The sequence below is a fragment of the Silene latifolia genome, chromosome 5, assembly GCF_048544455.1.
Source record: "Silene latifolia isolate original U9 population chromosome 5, ASM4854445v1, whole genome shotgun sequence".
In the NCBI taxonomy this organism is placed as follows: domain Eukaryota; kingdom Viridiplantae; phylum Streptophyta; class Magnoliopsida; order Caryophyllales; family Caryophyllaceae; genus Silene; species Silene latifolia.
This window is the reverse complement of record NC_133530.1, coordinates 3777826-3795788: the sequence shown is the minus strand read 5'-3', so window position 1 is coordinate 3795788 and position 17963 is coordinate 3777826. Positions and strand designations below refer to the sequence as shown.

Here is a 17963-nt window from a genome sequence, read left to right as displayed (position 1 = left end):
GATCCTAGGGGATAATATTGAACCATTTTTACTTCAAAACTCGGCGAATAAAACTAATTAATTCTGAATGAAGTTTGACTTTGACTAAATGATACTTAATCCTAAACTTTTTCTCACTTAAAAGGAGCTAACCTTTTATTTGATCCAACTAATTAAGCTTATGAGAGGTCTACTTAATGGAAAAACTAGAGATACATATGCGTTGTCTCTGCTTACTACGCGTCAGGACCATCTAGATAGCTAAACTTGCTTTGATTTAGTATGTGTGCCCTCCTCTTAGTTTTTTCTGGTATAAATCGGTGTGTTCACAGTTGACAACAAGTCGCGTGTGCTGTCACAAAAAGGTAAGTAAAGTGTAAACTATACATAAAAGTATTTAAGGTTTCAAATGAGATTAGGTATTTTCGTACTAATCCGTTAAGATATGTTTAATAGATTAGTCACTATCTCAACTTAAACAACTATTCAATGCTACTCATAGAAACTAATGACCATAGTTAATTAGTTTAGTGAACATTGATCGAAAAAATTGAAGCAATGGTTGATTGACGCCTCAAATTTTAAAGTGAAGGTGATTGAAGCAAAGTTTTTGTGTCATTATCATATTGTGTGATTAAGTATGAGTTTAAACACCTAAAAAGTCAAAAATCTTGATGTCCTTTTTAGGGCATCATTACGTGACCATATCTTTTGTTTAATTACACTAGTTTTTAAAGCATTATGTTTTGTCAAGTGAGTGAAGATGGATATAAGAGAAGTAACTAGTTTTGGAGCCCGTGAAAATCACGGGATCGTTAATAATTGATTGTGTTTAAGTGTTTAATTTGTGAATAACTTATATGGAGTAGTCCCCCTCTCAATCATTTGTTTAATTTTAATTAAAATAAACCACTCACAAATAATTAAAAAAAAAAAGTAAATAAATAAACACGACTGGGGGAACGGTATTTTAAAACAAAAGTTTAATACACCAAATTTTTGATTCGGATGGTACGCAAAACCAAAATGTGAATAGCTTGGTTGTTTTGAAGTGAGGACACAATCCGTCAAATTGAATTTTCGGGTACTTCTGGTCTTATGGACAATCTTGACGCCATAGAAGTATTGGAACATGAAATTGCGCTCCATTGTCGTCCCTTGTTTTCAAAGGACGGGTAATGTTGGTTTCGACAACCTGGTATCAAATAAGACAATATAAATTGGTATTTTGATGAGATTTTATAGAAAGAAAATCAATGACTCTCAATTTTCTCGTTTTAGTTGCTAATGATTCTTCAATTGCCTGTTCAATTAATGGTTCTTCAATTGTCTCTTTAATTAGCGATTCTTCAATTGTCTCTTTATTATTTAACCATTGATTTGACCGGCTTAAAGATTATAGAATAAGAATGGTTTTTTTCACCAACAAACATTGCATTTTGCCTCTTTATTGCTTGAATGAAGATACTGTTTTTATTGTCGTTTTGGTGCATTTTAAAGTACTTGGCCCTATGTTTATCTTGCAAAGAAACGGTCGTGAACTTTTTATGTGAGCAACTTTAACAACTATTCCAAATAATTCCAAGGAAAGATTACATATATTTAAAATATCACATTTTGTGTTATAATAATATACTCCGTAGTATATATAAGATTAGATATGGGACAAAAAGTAAGAGAGTAAAGTAAGGATCAAAACTTTATAGGTGAACTCTAATAATTATTATTAGTAGTATAAGATGAGCAAAACTAATTACACATTGGAATTGAAACAATGAATTGGAGAATAAGAATCGTTTTCTAACTAATTACTATTTATGCATATTATAACACTATGATAAGATCAAATTGACATGTGTATCGTAATTTGGCTAAACAATTTGATTTGTAACCTGTTTGACAAAGTAAAAATAAAACATAAGTGTTACAAAGGAGACTAAAGTGTATGAAAGAGTGAAGGACAATAATGCAACAACATGTCAACAACTTATTAAAGATTTTTGCTACCATTCGATATTTCTAATACACCATTGTAGAAAAATGAAAAACTGACAAAAATGAAAGAGTCATCCAAACCAAGAAAAAATCAGAAAGAAGATCCATAGCCATTATTTCGAATCTCGTGCATTGTTATTGATATGTGAGTATGTCATCCTCTTATAATATTAATACAAACACACATAAAAAAATAACTAATAAAATTCTAATTAATTCAAAACATAATAAAAATAAAAAGTGCAACAATTAATTTAGTTCTCATTGTATAGTTTACCTACCAATTTTTTGAATAAAGTTGAAAATTCATTCTCCTGCAATATTAATATAAACACAAAAAAGTAACTAATAAGATTCTAATTAATTCAAAACATAATAAAAATAAAAAGCGAAATAATTAATTTAGTTCTTTAGCTATACCTTACCTACCAATTTTTTGAATAAAGTTGGAAATTCATTCTCCTGCAATATTAATACAAACACAAAAAATAATAACAAATTAATACAAAACATAAGAAAAATGAAAAATGAAACAATTAGTTTACTTTTCTATGTATACTTTAGGTGCTATTTTTTGAATAAAATTGAAAATTAGGGTGAATATAATAGTTATATATATGAAAAATTCTATTACAAATTCTCTCAAAATTTTATGAATGAGAGAAAAATAAAAAAATATGGTACATAAATAGGAGTATATATAGTAATGATGAAAGGAAAGTTAAAAGGTCATTTCATTAAATAAAGGAAATAATGGTTATTAAATAAATAAGGTAAATAAATAAAAAAAATTATGAGAGGAGATCAATGGTTTACAATTTTTTTTTTTTGTGTGTTTATCCCTTATATTTTTTTAACTTTTTTTACCTTATATTTTTTAATTTTCTTAAACTGGTAATCCATATCACTTTTTTTACCATGTCACATTAAAAGTTGTCACATCACAATTAAACTTGCAATGTCACATTTTTTTGTTAGCCTTTTAATAAGATTTTATAGATAGAAACTATTATAGGTTTTATAGCCATTATACAACCATAAAATCCAATATATTAATTTTATTTTTAATTTATTTTGTGGTATTATTTAATTAGATAATTGATTGCCGAGAAACTCAAGAGGTGAATTAAATAGGAAAAAATATTAATGAAAATTATTGGTGTTAACTGTTAAGTAATATAAAGAGTTTTAGTCAATTTATTAACATATTATATTATAAAAATTGATTAAATAGAAAAAAAAATTTAATTAATTTGGTGGGTGTTAAGTATTATGAAGAGTTTTAATCAATTTATTTCCGTGTTTAATTAAAAAAAATGAATTAAATAGGAAAAAATGTTAATAAAAATGGTGGGTGGTAAGTAATATGAAGAGTTTTAATTAATAAGTTTTAATTAATTTATTAACATATTTTATTATAAAAATTTCAATTTTAATTATAAATTATAAATTTTATTAACATGTTTTATCACAAAAATTTCAATTAAAATGTCAATATTAACTATAAATTATGAAAATTTGATGTAATTTCTAAGGTTACATAAATTTGGGAAAACAATATATTTAATATACAAAAATCATTTAAGAATATAGCTAATATCTTTTAATATTATAGATAAGTGAACTAAATTAATTTATAGATAAATGAATTAAATTAATGCCATGTAAATAAATTAATGCCGGTTAACAAAATGAGCGGAAAAAGGGAGATTGTCGTTGTCGGTAGGAACAGTGATGATAAGAGACGGGGTAATTGGGTATGAATGTGTATGTGGCATTTGGATTATGGGGCTGAGATGGGCTTCAAATGTCTGCGTGGCTTTTTTTATCCTACGTGGCATTGTCTACGTGGACTTAATTGAACATTTTAGGTTAGCCTTTTAATAGTATTTATAGATTATGGTAAATAAAAAGGACTAACTTGAAAATTCAACCTAATAGCTTGTTATCGGGAAAAAAGAAAGTGTATTGGTTTGATTAAGTTTTTAGCTTGGTTGAAAATTATACTCCCTTCATACCACATCAATGATAACATTGACTTTTTGACACTTGTCGAGACACATTTTGCACGTGAATATCTTTTGTTACGCATTATTAAAAATTATAAAAATTTGATATTCTTATAGCATTAATGACGATAAATCAAACAAAATCTCACATGACTATATTTTATCTTATATATTAAGAATAATATCGAAAATTCTCTACGATCATGAATAGTGACAAAACGGTCAATGATACAATTGATCTGGTATGGACTATGGAGGGAGTATATGGTAGACCTAGCTGAAAAGTTAGCTAAAATCTCATAATATAAATAAAATAAAAAAAATTAGTTAAAAATATAGCAGAAAATCAGAAATTGATAAGGTGGTAGATTATATTCCAAATGTTTGGCGAACTAGCGGATATTTGGTAAAATCTAGCCAATATTATCTCGACATGATTCATTCAGTTAGTTTATTTGGCTAAACTAGCTGATATTTGGTAAAGTTTATGAAATGGACTACACCCAGGGGCGAGGCCACTAAGGCCTTCGGTGTCGCAGCCGCTACACCAAAGGCGAAAAATTCGGTTATAATTCTGTAATTTGCTACACCAAAATTTACTACTTTCACACTAATTATTTATACATTTTACCTTGAGTATAAATTTTGCTACACCGAAATCAAAATCTTGGACTCGCCACTGACTACACCTATAAAAGGAGAACAAGCCAACCTCATCATTAGCTTAAGAAAATCTCATTACGGAGTATAAAACTTATTGCTTGATAACATGAGCAACTCCTTGGTCTATAACTCCATAAGTAGTGAAATTTCTGCTTACTTTGTTAATATGGGACACTCATATACATGTACCGTACTAAGGAGCCAATTCTTAATAGAAGTCGCTGACTAGCTCGATGCCTTATAGTTGATACGGAGTACAAAGGTTGTTAATAAACATCGATTTTCAAGTCATATCCGAAGAGAAGATACAAAAGAGACTATAGAAGATTAGGGACCATAATTGAATTATGTAAAGTATGTTGAAATTCCTTGATCAGTAGTACATATACTAAGCTAGGAGTCGAAGATTAGATTCTTCTTTAGCATTGCGCCATTGTATAAGCCGATATATGCACATAGTTTAACGAATTGCATGCGCACTTAAGTTGACATAGACTAAGAAAGTAGTGTCAAAATCCCAAGTGAATTTTTGTCAAAGTTCAAGTGATTGATTGATTTATACTACACAACTTTTAGCCCATCGTTTCATGTCCCCAATTAGGCAAGCCATATGGGGTCCTCATAACACGAACTAACATCCCTCTTGTTGTTCTCATATACACTCCCTCTTGGAATCATTTAATGCATGTGTGTGTGTGATGACAAATATTGAAGCCCTTAACACTATAATTTTTGCTAGAAGAAATGTAAACGCCAATTTTTCATCATTTATGTCAATTGTTTTTGGTGTATACTCGTACTTAGTTGGGTAGGATTAATAGGACAATAAAACTCTTCCTCATGAGTTTTAACACTGTTACATTCACATGGTTTGAACACAAGACCTTTGATTCAAGCAGAACAAACTCTTACCAGTAGATCTAAGTATTCATGGGTATATGTCAATTGTTTCAAATCCGGCTAATTTGAACCGAGCTTATTATAAGTATAATTTTGGATATAATAAGGAAATAAAAGGTTTAGAGTCGATTAATTGATTGTATAGCAATATAAGAACTTGAGAAAATCATTCAGGTCGGGTTGGATTTTCGAACTGATATTAAGTCGAGTCATTCAAGTATATGTACATTCCTGGTCGAGGTTATACATTTCGAACGAGTTTGGGCCATTTCAAACCCGTGCAATAGACCGTTTAGCCGGCCCGACCTTGTCCAATTACTATTTCTTATAAAAGATAATTGGGACTCATGTGCAAAGGGTAGAAGGGGAGGGAAGCATATGCTTGTGTCCTACAACTTTTTTTCCAAAGTGATAAACATTTGTCAACATTATTGGTCTTTTGTCCTTTATTTTAATTCACTTTCCATGTTGTTTTGTTAGGAAGATATGATGCCAATGAAAAGAGAGGAGGATAATAAAGGAAGATGGAGATTTGGAAGTAGGGTTGACCAAGTATAGGTCAAGAGGGAAGATGACCAAGGAATGTGGGGAACACATTGATACATCAATTTGAAAAAAGTAGCATAAAATGGATTATATTATATAGAATCGTCACTAAACATTACAAAGATAGGTTACATAACTTTGTTCCCAATAATTTCAAATACATGAAGATTAGATCGTAAAGCTTGTCTTCCAATAAACACAGTTTGAGGCTTGGGGGTGGTCTATATTGAGCCTAGAAGCTAGTTAGTGGACCAAAGTATATAAACTTTTGTGACTTTATCCATTTACATTTCTAATCGAATAATCGAAAATATAGTTAAAACTAGAACTGATCAAGTAACATATCTTTACGGTATTTGACATATGATGTCATGCTTTACTCTATTATTATTGTAAAATAGTTACCAATCGTTGGTTGGCGCGATGGTAGCGTGGGGGCTTGACTTGGTAGGGAGAATCATGGATCGATCCCCCACAACTGCGATTAGGAGGGGTTTAAATACCGTAATCCTTAGACACGCCCCAAAATCCGGATTAGTCGGCCCAATGTGGTTCGGATTACCGGATGGTTTAGACCAAAAATTATTGCAAAATAGTTTACTCTTAGTTATAAATATCAACTTTACTAAAACAAGAACCTTGTGTAAACCTTGAAAAACAATATTCTTTACCCTTTTTTTAGTTGATATAAAGTTTTTAAAGGTGTAAATCGCATGTCCTTGAAAATTAGTGAGAGATTATTACTCAAGTTCCTTTACTTAGTTTACTCGTTTATTAAATTTGGGGAATGACTTTCACATTCCAATCAATTCAATTTAACCTACATTTCATTTTACATTTATTACAGATTAAAAATGAAACAGTGTATATTAAGTTACTGTTACGAGATCTTATGCATGAAACACTAAAATCTATGTAGATTTTTTTGCGAAATATGACTAAGGTACACATCATATAAACATCATGTTTCGCTCCATTTATTCTGAGTGAAAAAATAAATTCCAATAAATAAATATCTTTTCTTAGTTAAATAGCTAAATTATTAACTATTTTATCAACTAATCTATGTTTCTATACGTCTATGAGACAATGAGGTGTAATGGACCCATAAGGGTAAGCTTAGAAGTAAGATGGTTCCCACATAAGCAATGAATCTAAAGGGAAGTGCTTTGTGTGAAGAATGTGTTGTATTTGCCTTATAATGGCTAGTAGAGGAAATAAAGCAAATAGAAAAAGTGTCCATATATAATTATGTCTTGTTTTGTGAGTGTCTCTTATTTTGGGTCCCTACCTTTTTTATGCATGACCAAAAGGAAAGTGGTGATGAATGTAAGCAAAACTCTTAAGGGTGTCCCCTACCTCATGCCTCAAGAGGAAGCTTTCTTTGAGTACATCATGTTATGTTTGTCAATCAAGAATAGGTTTGTGTATAGGTTCAAAGAATTAAGACTTCATTGAATGAACAATTTCAAATGTGTTTCGCGTTTGAATCATCATCGTAATCTGTTATAATTGCGTGAATGAACCTGTTATATTCAGAAAAATTGATGGGAATTCACGTTATATACGTGATAACAAATCAGTTTGTTTTTTCTTCTCCTGAAACACTCCTATGTGACATTTATATTAACTTAACCCCTTGATAATAACATTATCTTAAGGTCACATTCTCAATAATTTGGTTCAACAATGTGATTAGTTTAGCCAAAAATGTAGATTATTTACCAAAAGTAGGTCAATGTGAGTAAGCTAACTTGTACAATTAAGGTTAATGTTGGTTGTTGCTTTCTTGCACACTATGTGTGGGTTTCAATACTACCATTTTAGGGACCTAACTTGCATAAGATTGCCTCGTATGCTTATCGTGGATTTCGTGGTATTAAGTTTGAATACTAATCCAAAATCTCGGTGTGATTCTTTTTCTCAGACAAAGATCGAGTATATTACTATGCTTCGAGTTCACATTTTCAATTTTTACGGACAAAGGCTAATCATCAATTGAATCAAATCACCCATAAAAGATAAAAAAAAAATGACCATATACCACAATGATCGCGTTCATAAATCTTTATTTAACATGTAAAAAACTCTTCTGTTAAATGAAAAGCGAACCACATTGCATCGTTACATACATAAATTTCGACATATTAATGATTAAAGTTGAACATCAAGTTACTAAAAATAACAGCAAAACTTGGTACGATCTCAAAATTCGACCCATTTTTCTTTTAGTAGTAATCTCAGAGGCCCATGGGCTAATTTAAGGTCCAAATCCTCTTATTCCCCTGTACCCGATTAATCAAAGATCAACTTGTTCACCAGCCCAACATAAGAGTCTTCGTTAACGGGCTTTTAAACAGTCCGTTTAAAATAGATTCCTAGACCAAAACTAAAAAAAAAAAAAATTCTCCAATACAAATTGTTATTATAACTAGTTTAGATCGCAATTGCATGGTATTTTAAGGGGAAAATATATTAAAAGTATAAAAAATAAAAAATAATATTGCATTTTTACGAAGAACATTAAAACATGTTAATTTATATAAGATGGAACGATGAAAAAGAGTGAAGTTAACACTTACATTTATATTTTCGATTGGTTTTTTTACTTTAATTAAACTTTAAGGGAAATAATTATTTGAATAAAATACTTTAAGAATTTTTTTTATGTTTCTCTATTTTTCAATTCTTGCTCATACTTATTTAAAATAATAAGTTAAGAGTGTCATGGTCTCAAATATTATTTAGGCTTTTTTTTTGTTTTTTTTAATTACTAAATTAGTGTTATCCCTTTAAGTATATCACATAGAATAATTTCATTTTTATTTGTTTTCTTATTAAAATAGAGAAACTTGTAACATCCATATAACACCCATATATATTCATTTGTTTCTTTTTTTTTTTTTTTTTTTGAGGGAATTTTTTTGGATAGACTTATTCTTTTAGTATAAGCGCGGAGGGGGGGGGGGAGCGGGGATTGATGCCGTAACCAATCAACTAAATTTTTTAACTTTACATGTTTATTATTCAAGTTAATTTTGGCAATGATTGGAGAAATCCTTGTTAATATATTATGAATTAATGAGATAATTTAATTATAGCAATGATTGAGGAAATCCTTGTTAATATATTACGTTATATTTTTGAGATTGCAGAATTGGCCCAAGTGTATTTAGTAGAATGCAAAATTAAAGGCCCAATTAGAAGATAATAGAGTTAGGCGGGAAAAAAACGTATAATCACCTATTTATTTAGTAAATAGGGGATGAGCGATTTTTGCAAGTAAGACAAGCCTAATAATTATATTAATCTCAAAAAAAAAAAAATATTACTCCATAAAAATTATTGGGTTTAATGGCGGGTTATTATGATAATATTTCAAGTCGGTTAAAATAAAATTTAAAATTACATAAAGAGTAATTAATGTAGGTTAGATTGTGAATTAATATGGCATGCAGACGATGAATTGGACTAATACGATAGGCGTAGTGGCGTACTAAAAAAGAGAGGAGAAAGTCAGTACTTTAAGGCTTGAACAGTTGGGATGAAAGGTAATACTCAAGATCGGTTTTCTACTCTATATTAGTACTCTAACGCTTCTCCTCACACGAATGTCTTAGGGCGATTCCTAGACCACCCATCTCTTATGCAATAAAGATACGTTGGAGCTCCGTGGCTCGTCCTCGGGTATCCGACGATGAAATTATAAACAGAAATCCTAACACAAGAGACTGAGAGAGAGCAATGGCATGTTGTTACTTGTTACACGTTTGAAAGGATGAGAATCGCCATCTTCCATAGTTAATGGGCTATGGTCTTCATAGTTAAGGACTTATGGACCTTATACATTGGTTCCAGTTATGGGCTGCATAGTTTCTGGATGTGAATTAATAAGGCTAGCCTGTAATGACAAACGCTATTCACGGGCTTTTTTCTAATTCCACCTCCGGCCCATTTTTTTTACAGCTACTCTCCTGTAGGACCGTCCTATAGCATAGGACGGACCCAAATAGAAGGTATGAGTCCAGTAAAGAGGTTTTAGTTAAATCTGACATATTTTCTCAAAAAAAAAAAAAAAAAAAAAAAAGGAAATAGTGAAATCTGGCGGAGAGTATCTAGAAATAAAAGTAAAGCAGTTACCATTCCCCATTTTTTGAGCAGTAATCGTGGGAGACGAGATGATGAAACTGTATTGTCAAAAAAATAAAATAAAATTCATCATCTGCTTTCAACAATTGAATTATTCAACAAGCAATTTTCTAGATCTGAAATCTCTAAAAGGAAGAGTATACATATGTGTACATAAACGATCGGGATGGATGAGACGATTTGTGCGGTTGAGGAACAACAAAGTATAGATTTTAAGCAATCAATGGTTATGAAAGGATGATGAAAGCAAGCAAATTAGAAGTTGATGCATGCGGCTCTTAAACAAGAGGTAAGTTCACAATCATCTTTTTGATCCATGTTGTTTTATTGGCTAGTGATTAATAATATTGAAGTGAAAACAGCTTGGTTTATTTTGGAAACTTAACATTCAACCTAGCCTCCAAATTGTGGTTGAATACAGAACAATTAAAGTTGAAAACTTGACAATTTATTTATTTTAATTTTTACATGTGAGATCTTAAAATTTAGTTGTTTTATTTTGAAAACTTACCAAGATACTAAATCTTTGTATTTTCTAGGTTTAGGTGAGAAGGTAACGTTTTAGTTTTGAAACTCAACATTTTACATGAAATCAATTTTCCAGAGAGTAAAATAATAAGTGTAAAAACTTCAATTTTCATGTACAAAACTGGTCTGTTTAAGTTTTAATGTCTAAGCCAATTTAAATGTAATGATACTCTTAATTATATGGTGAATACAGAACAATTAAAGTTGAGAACATTCTCCTTTTTTATTGCCTAGTTTTAAATTGCCAGAGTTAGAAACTTAGCGGTTTATGTTTAAAACATGGTATGCTTGGTAAATTTTGTTTTTTCTAGTTTTATGTATAAAAAAAGGAACCTTTTAGATACAAAACTCAAAGTTATATGGTAAGTTAATTTAACCGTTAGATAAACAATTATAGTGTAAGCACTTAAACTTTTACTTTTAAAACTTAATGTTGTACTTCTAGTTGTCTTCTTGATTTAGTAATGGACTCCTAACACAGCTAAGAATTTGTTAGTTTTTTATGTACAAAACTGATCTTTTTAAGCTGTAATGTCATTAGCCAATTTACATATTAGGATACTTTTAATTATATGGTGAATACAGAACAATCAAAGTTGAGAACATGCTCATTTTTTGTTGTCTAGTTTTAAATTGTGTGACCTAGAAAGTTAGAGGTTTATGTTTAAAACATGGTAATGTAGATAAATTTTGTATTTTCTAGTTGTATGTAAAAAAGGAAGCTTTTAGATACAAACCCAAAGTTATATGGTAAGTCAATTTAACAGGTAGAGAAAAAAATTTAGTGTAAAAACATAAACTTTTACTTTCGAAACTTAATGTTGTAGTTATCTTCTTGATTTAGTAATGGACTCCTATCACAGCTAAGAATTTGTTAGGTTTTTTTGTACAAAAAACTGACTTTTTAAGTTCTAAACTGAACGGAATATTATGTCATTTTGCACAGATTGGGGAACATTTTTATGTTGAAAACATAAACTTATACGTTAAAAACTTAACATCATATACTTATTTTCTAAGTGTAATATTTGCAAGCAAACATAGCTTAATATTGGCTAGTTTTATGTACAAAACTGAGCTTTTTAAGTTATAATGGCCAAGTAAATTTACATGTTATGATACTCTTAATTATATGGTGAATACTGAATAATTAACATTGAGAACATTGTCATTTTCTTAGCCTAGTTTTAACTTGTGATAGTTAGAAACCTAGCATTTTATGTTAAAAACATGGTAATGTACCTAAATTTTGTATATTCTAGGTTTATGTGAAAAAGGAACCTTTAAAGTATAAAACTCCACGTTATATAGTTAATAAAAAAATTTTAGAGGTGGTGAAACAATATCAGTGTAAAAACATTAGCTTTTACTTTCGAAACTTAATGTGGTAGTTATCCTCTTCCGTTAATGATAGCCTCCTAACACAGTTAAGTATATGCTAGGTTTTTATGTACAAAACTGATTTTTTAAGTTCTAAACTGAACAATAAAATCTGTCATTTTGTACATAATGGGGAATATTTTGACGTTGAAAACGTTTACTTCTACTTTAAAAACTTAACGTTATACAGTACTAATTTTCTAAATGTAGTATTTGCCTTGTGATAGTTAGAAACCTAACATATCTTAATTTTGGCTAGTTTTATGTACAAAACTAACCTTTTTAACTTCTAATGTCCAAGGTAACTTACATGTTATGCTACTCTTAATTATAGGGTGAATACAGAACGGTTAAATATGAGAACATCGTTTTAGCCTAGTTTTAAATTGTGAGAGATATAAATCTAGCGTTTATAGTGGAAAAACTGAACTGGTACATATTAATTGGACCTTGTTCTCATCTTGTTTCGTAAATTGCCGACCACAAGTATTGGCAACAATAAAACTTGTTATTTGGGAAAATGCAGTAATATTCAATGCTATTGAAAATTACAGATTCTAAAATGAGTTTACATAATGTAGCAATTGTGGATGCCGGTGGATCTCTTGAAGGTCTCAGAACTGAAATATTGGAAAATCATATAAACTTACTGAACAGGTAATCACTATGTCATCACTTATATTATGAATGTTAATCAAATTAGTTTGAATATGCTCATATATCCATGGTGTAGTTTTTGACCGGCGCATTGATAAATTGATTTTTGAGCCGTGTTGGAAATTAAATACTCATAAGAGAACATTATGTTTTTGTTTGTTCAAATGGCCTCCATCGTAACCGGGTTAAGAATGAAGCTATTTGAAAAAGGGGTGCAGAAGCTGTTATTACAAAATTGACAACAAAATCCATGGGTATGTCATTGTATTTGACACGTCATATAGTAGTAATAGATACTGCGTAATATGTGCACCTTTTATGGGGGTGTGAGTAAGCCTTGCACAAACGTCATGTTTGGGTGTGCGTTCATTGCCGATGAAAAAACAGATTCATTTGTGTGGCTCTTGGACACATTTAAGAAGGCGATGAGTAATAAATCCCCGGCCATTATTTTTTTTCAGAGCATGACTTTACAATTGCCAATGCGATACGACAAGTAGTCATTTGTGATATTTGCATAATATCATGGTAAAAAAGTTTGGTATCAATTGTTACATATATCTTATTTATTATACTAGTACTTGTTATCGTCTTTCTATTCAGGTATTTCCTCAAGCAAATCATGTAGTTTTTGACCCGGCGCATTGAGCAGAACTTAGAAAACTGAAGAGAAGTTGCGGTTTGGAAGAGGTGTTCAACAAAGGGAAGCTGTTATCGAGTGTTAGTTTAACCAGACAAGGAGAACATCATGTTCACACTCATCATGGAGTTAGGAAGGCTGTAATCCAGAGCAAGATAGCAATTTAGTAATAGTTTGTTCACAAATAACATTATACCTCCAGTGGTACAATAGCATCATACAACCAAGTTATATCTTATCGAGCTTATGTATAATTTTTTTGAGCTTTCTTAAAATTACTTTTTTTATGTTTAAGTGAATGAGTTCAGAAATTTTATGATATAGCTCGACTTCTTTAAAACAAAACTCAAAAACTTTATTATATAGCTCGGGTTCTAGGAGCATACAACTGGGTACAACTGGTTGTAGGATCTATTAACTGTAGTTTGTTTTCAATTCAGTAGTAGTTTTATCTTCAATTTTATTGTCTCAGATATGTTTTACTTAAAATAATGTACGAGAATTTGGATAATGTACGACAATTCGTATGCAATGTATGTTTATTGTGGAAAATGGGCGCTTGAATGCTGACCGTTTACTACATCATCTTAGTTTATGGAAACAACCATACATTTTAATTTGAAAACTGATTCTTTTATTTCTCAACTAAAGTGCTAAAACTTCAAGTATGAAACAACTACGGTTATATTGTTTTATGTAGTATAATTGGTTTGAATGTCTTGTGATAATCAGTTGAAGCTCCATAAGCGCGCCTTATATTTTTTCTTTGTAATTTTACTTCATTATTGTCCATATGTCAAACAATCGTACTAGTTAGAAATATTCTTTGTTGAATACGGATACATTTAATTTGAATCCAGGTCGTTTAAATATGTATACATGGCCTACTAAGTTAGAAATGTATCATTATACGGTGCTTTATCTTCTATGGATTATGTTTCATGACCTTTGCAAGTTAAAAATTGGAATATTTTATACTTCGTTCTATGTATAAGTTTAAACGTAATGTATTTTTATAAATTGACGAAACTATTACATACTAGATTTTGTGCCCGTGCGTTGCACGGGTTTCAAATTTGTCCTTCCTCTAATTGTTTAGACCTTTTAATATCATTTTAAATGATACGCAAAAGTTGTCGTGTCTGATAGGAATCCATTTAGATGTTTACAATTAAGATGCATGCGTCATCCGAATTTAGAACTGCACGTATCATTCATCCATATTAAACAACACAAAGAGTAGCATTTTTTTTAGTTGTGAAGGCGTGTGTTGAGATGAATTATGGCACCATGCGTCGTTTATATATTGGAGATTTGCAAATAATTTTACGGAAGGTTTAGTTCTTCTTTTAGCCATTTTAGCATTGCCAGACTTCTTTAATTATCGTTCTACCTCTAAATAAAAGTTGTTATTCTATCATAGAATAATTATAATTACTACTTTATTAATGTAGAAAATAAGTATATAATTTAAACAGCTTATTTAAATATTATTTGTATTTTTATATTTTTTCTTCGTAATTTTACTTCATTATTGTCCATATGTCAAACAATCGTACTAGTTAGAAATATTCTTTGTTGAATACGGATACATTTAATTTGAATCCAGGTCGTTTAAATATGTATACATGGCCTACTAAGTTAGAAATGTATCATTATACGGTGCTTTATCTTCTATGGATTATGTTTCATGACCTTTGCAAGTTAAAAATTGGAATATTTTATACTTCGTTCTATGTATAAGTTTAAACGTAATGTATTTTTATAAATTGACGAAACTATTACATATTGTCTAAATGAAAACATTAGTGTTCATGACAAAAGGAAAAAAAAACGCTAAGTACATAAAACATACTAAACGAGATAGACATGGGCAAAATCGTTTAAACAGACAAACACGCTTGATCGAAATCATATCTTTGCCCCCCTTCGTGACTTTTTTTTATTCAGCTACCAAATCTTGTCGCTTACTTTTTTTTTGTTTCTCTACGTCAATCCTCATATTCTGCTTCCCATTAGTGAATTGAACGACTTTCTGTCCTCTAACATTGTTCATGTCATATGTAGCAAGTCGTGCACAAGCCGATGCCCCATATAGACGCCTTTTGAGGGACTACAAAAAACAAAATACATTGTATTAAACATCAGTGACATCAGAAGACATACGATAATCTCAGTAATCACCAATACACAACATGGGTAGAAGACAATATTATTGTTGCTTCATCCTATTGCAAGTTACATGGGTAGAACCTTTACAACTGACCGTTTCATTGTTATCCTTTGTCGAGCATTCTTCAAGTTTTTCGTCAGTGTGTGTGTTAATAACTAAATTTGACTTTGCAATATTTTGTACACCTAAGAAATGAAAACAACTATGTACTCCCTCCGTCCCGGTCATTTGTTGTTCATTGGTTTTGGCACAAAGACCAAGGAAAGAGGAGAGGGCCAATAGCTAAATGACAAGTGAAACCAATTGAGTGTGAATGATCAAATTACTCTATCAAGTTCATTCTTAAAATAGAAATGACAACAAATGACCGAGACACCCCAAAATGGAAAAAGACAACAAATGATCGGGACATAGGGAGTAACAAATAGCACACAACAACAATGAAACATCAACATAACCCGTTTCCTTGAAATAAGAAAACCACACATCCCTACAATTTCATCCCAAAACCAAGCTGAAACAAATAGAATAGGAACTGACACTAGTTTAGAAACGGAAAAAAATGGGAAATTTATATACATATTATTAATAGTGACAGTATCATTAGCACTGGTAATTGTCGCCGTTGTTTTGTCGGTCATTACGACATAAACATTCAATTCTAGAGCAGTAACATGAGAAAATGTCCTAGTATAATTGGGAATAAACTGAAATTATTGTGGGACATTAAAATTGAAGTATAATTGGGACTAAATTTCACGCATAACAAACAAATTGCACCAAATGAACCTTGTGCATATTGAAATAGAAGAAACAATGTATGTTAAACAAACCTTGATTGATGAATTTCTCCTTTGTCGTCATTGTTGTGTAGATAAATAGACAATGAATTGCAGACATGAAAAAACCACAAAAATGATATGAAAGTGATGGTTACTGGATGGGAAGAAGACGATTTTAATTATTTGGGAGATGAGTAGTTCAATGAGTGGGTTACTGGGTAGTAGTTGCTTTCTTTTAGGGAAGATGACAGTTACTGAACAAATTACGACAGATTGAATATATGGTTTTAATTATGGATTTTTTTTTAATTTTCCTAAAACTGATTTTTTTTGGGCCTTTTAGATATTGGGCTGGTCTTATGCTATAAGACCGCCTTATACAACAATTAGTGTTTTTTTTATTATTATTTATGAGGATTTTATTATTATAATTAAAGGGAAACAAATGATAACGAAAAATAATGTATTTCATCATTTACACAAATTGTTGTGTAAGACTAATTTATCCATAAGACTAGCCCAATAACTAAAAGCCCAAATAAATCCCCTATTTACTAAATGAATAGGTCATTCTACCTTTTTTCCCGCCTATTTTTATCTCTTAATTGGGCCTTCATTTTTGGCATTATACTATGGGCCATTCTACCTAACAAATGATTCTGCCAAAAATTTGCTGTAGCGCTGTTCTACTCATTATGCTAAATCTAGACCATATCTCTTCACCAAAATAACCTAACAAATTATTGCCAATAAATATGTGTAAAAAGCTCAATCATTGCCAAAAAAAGTATACCAAAACGATTCCTAAAAAATATGTATAACACCCTCAATCATTGCAAAAAAAAAAAAAAAATATACAATCTATAATTATCTCGAAATCTTGATAGGGCTTCCTCCCAAAAAAAAAAAAATACAATCTACAATTATCTCAAAATCTCAAAATCTTGATATGGCTTCATATATTCCAAATCTCGAGATGTTGATATTTTGCATATATTATTCTGCAAATTATCTCATATATTAAATGAAGATATCAAAAAAATCACTCCCAAAATACCCTATTTACTAAATGAATAGGTGAACTCACAAATTTTCCCTCCAAAAAACATCTTTTTAAATAAGGAAACTATTGATAATTTAATTGTATTTACTAATAAATGTAATTAATTATTAAAAAATGTAATTTTATTATATAATTATTTTCATTAAATTTAATCTTTTCTTCAAATTATATAATTTTTCACTAAACACTAAACTATAATATTTTATTTAAAGTATAAATAATATAAAATTTTAAACTATTAAATCTTTTATTAATGCTATTATTTGAGAATGACTTGACTCATATTTTGTGTATAAACATGATTTGAGAATGAGACTCATACTATTCGTGCTATGTATAAACAAAAATATAAATCGTTTTGATTACTTTTATAACAAAAAAAATTGAGAGAATTTATAAATTGGAATCACTAGCTCTGTGGTATAAAAAACACTTATAAAAAAATACATTTTAGCACATTACTCAATTCTCTTGAATTAATTTTTAGTTTTTTTTTTTT

General features: G+C 30.0%; 1 long non-coding RNA gene across 1 annotated transcript; it reads left to right on the top strand.

Moving 5' to 3' along the window:
• The first annotated feature begins 10284 nt into the window (after window positions 1-10284).
• Window positions 10285-13742, top strand: LOC141655809 (uncharacterized). Its single transcript, XR_012548191.1, has 3 exons — window positions 10285-10530; window positions 12704-12806; window positions 13410-13742. It is a non-coding gene; the product is annotated as an uncharacterized LOC141655809 (long non-coding RNA).
• The last annotated feature ends 4221 nt before the right edge of the window (window positions 13743-17963 follow it).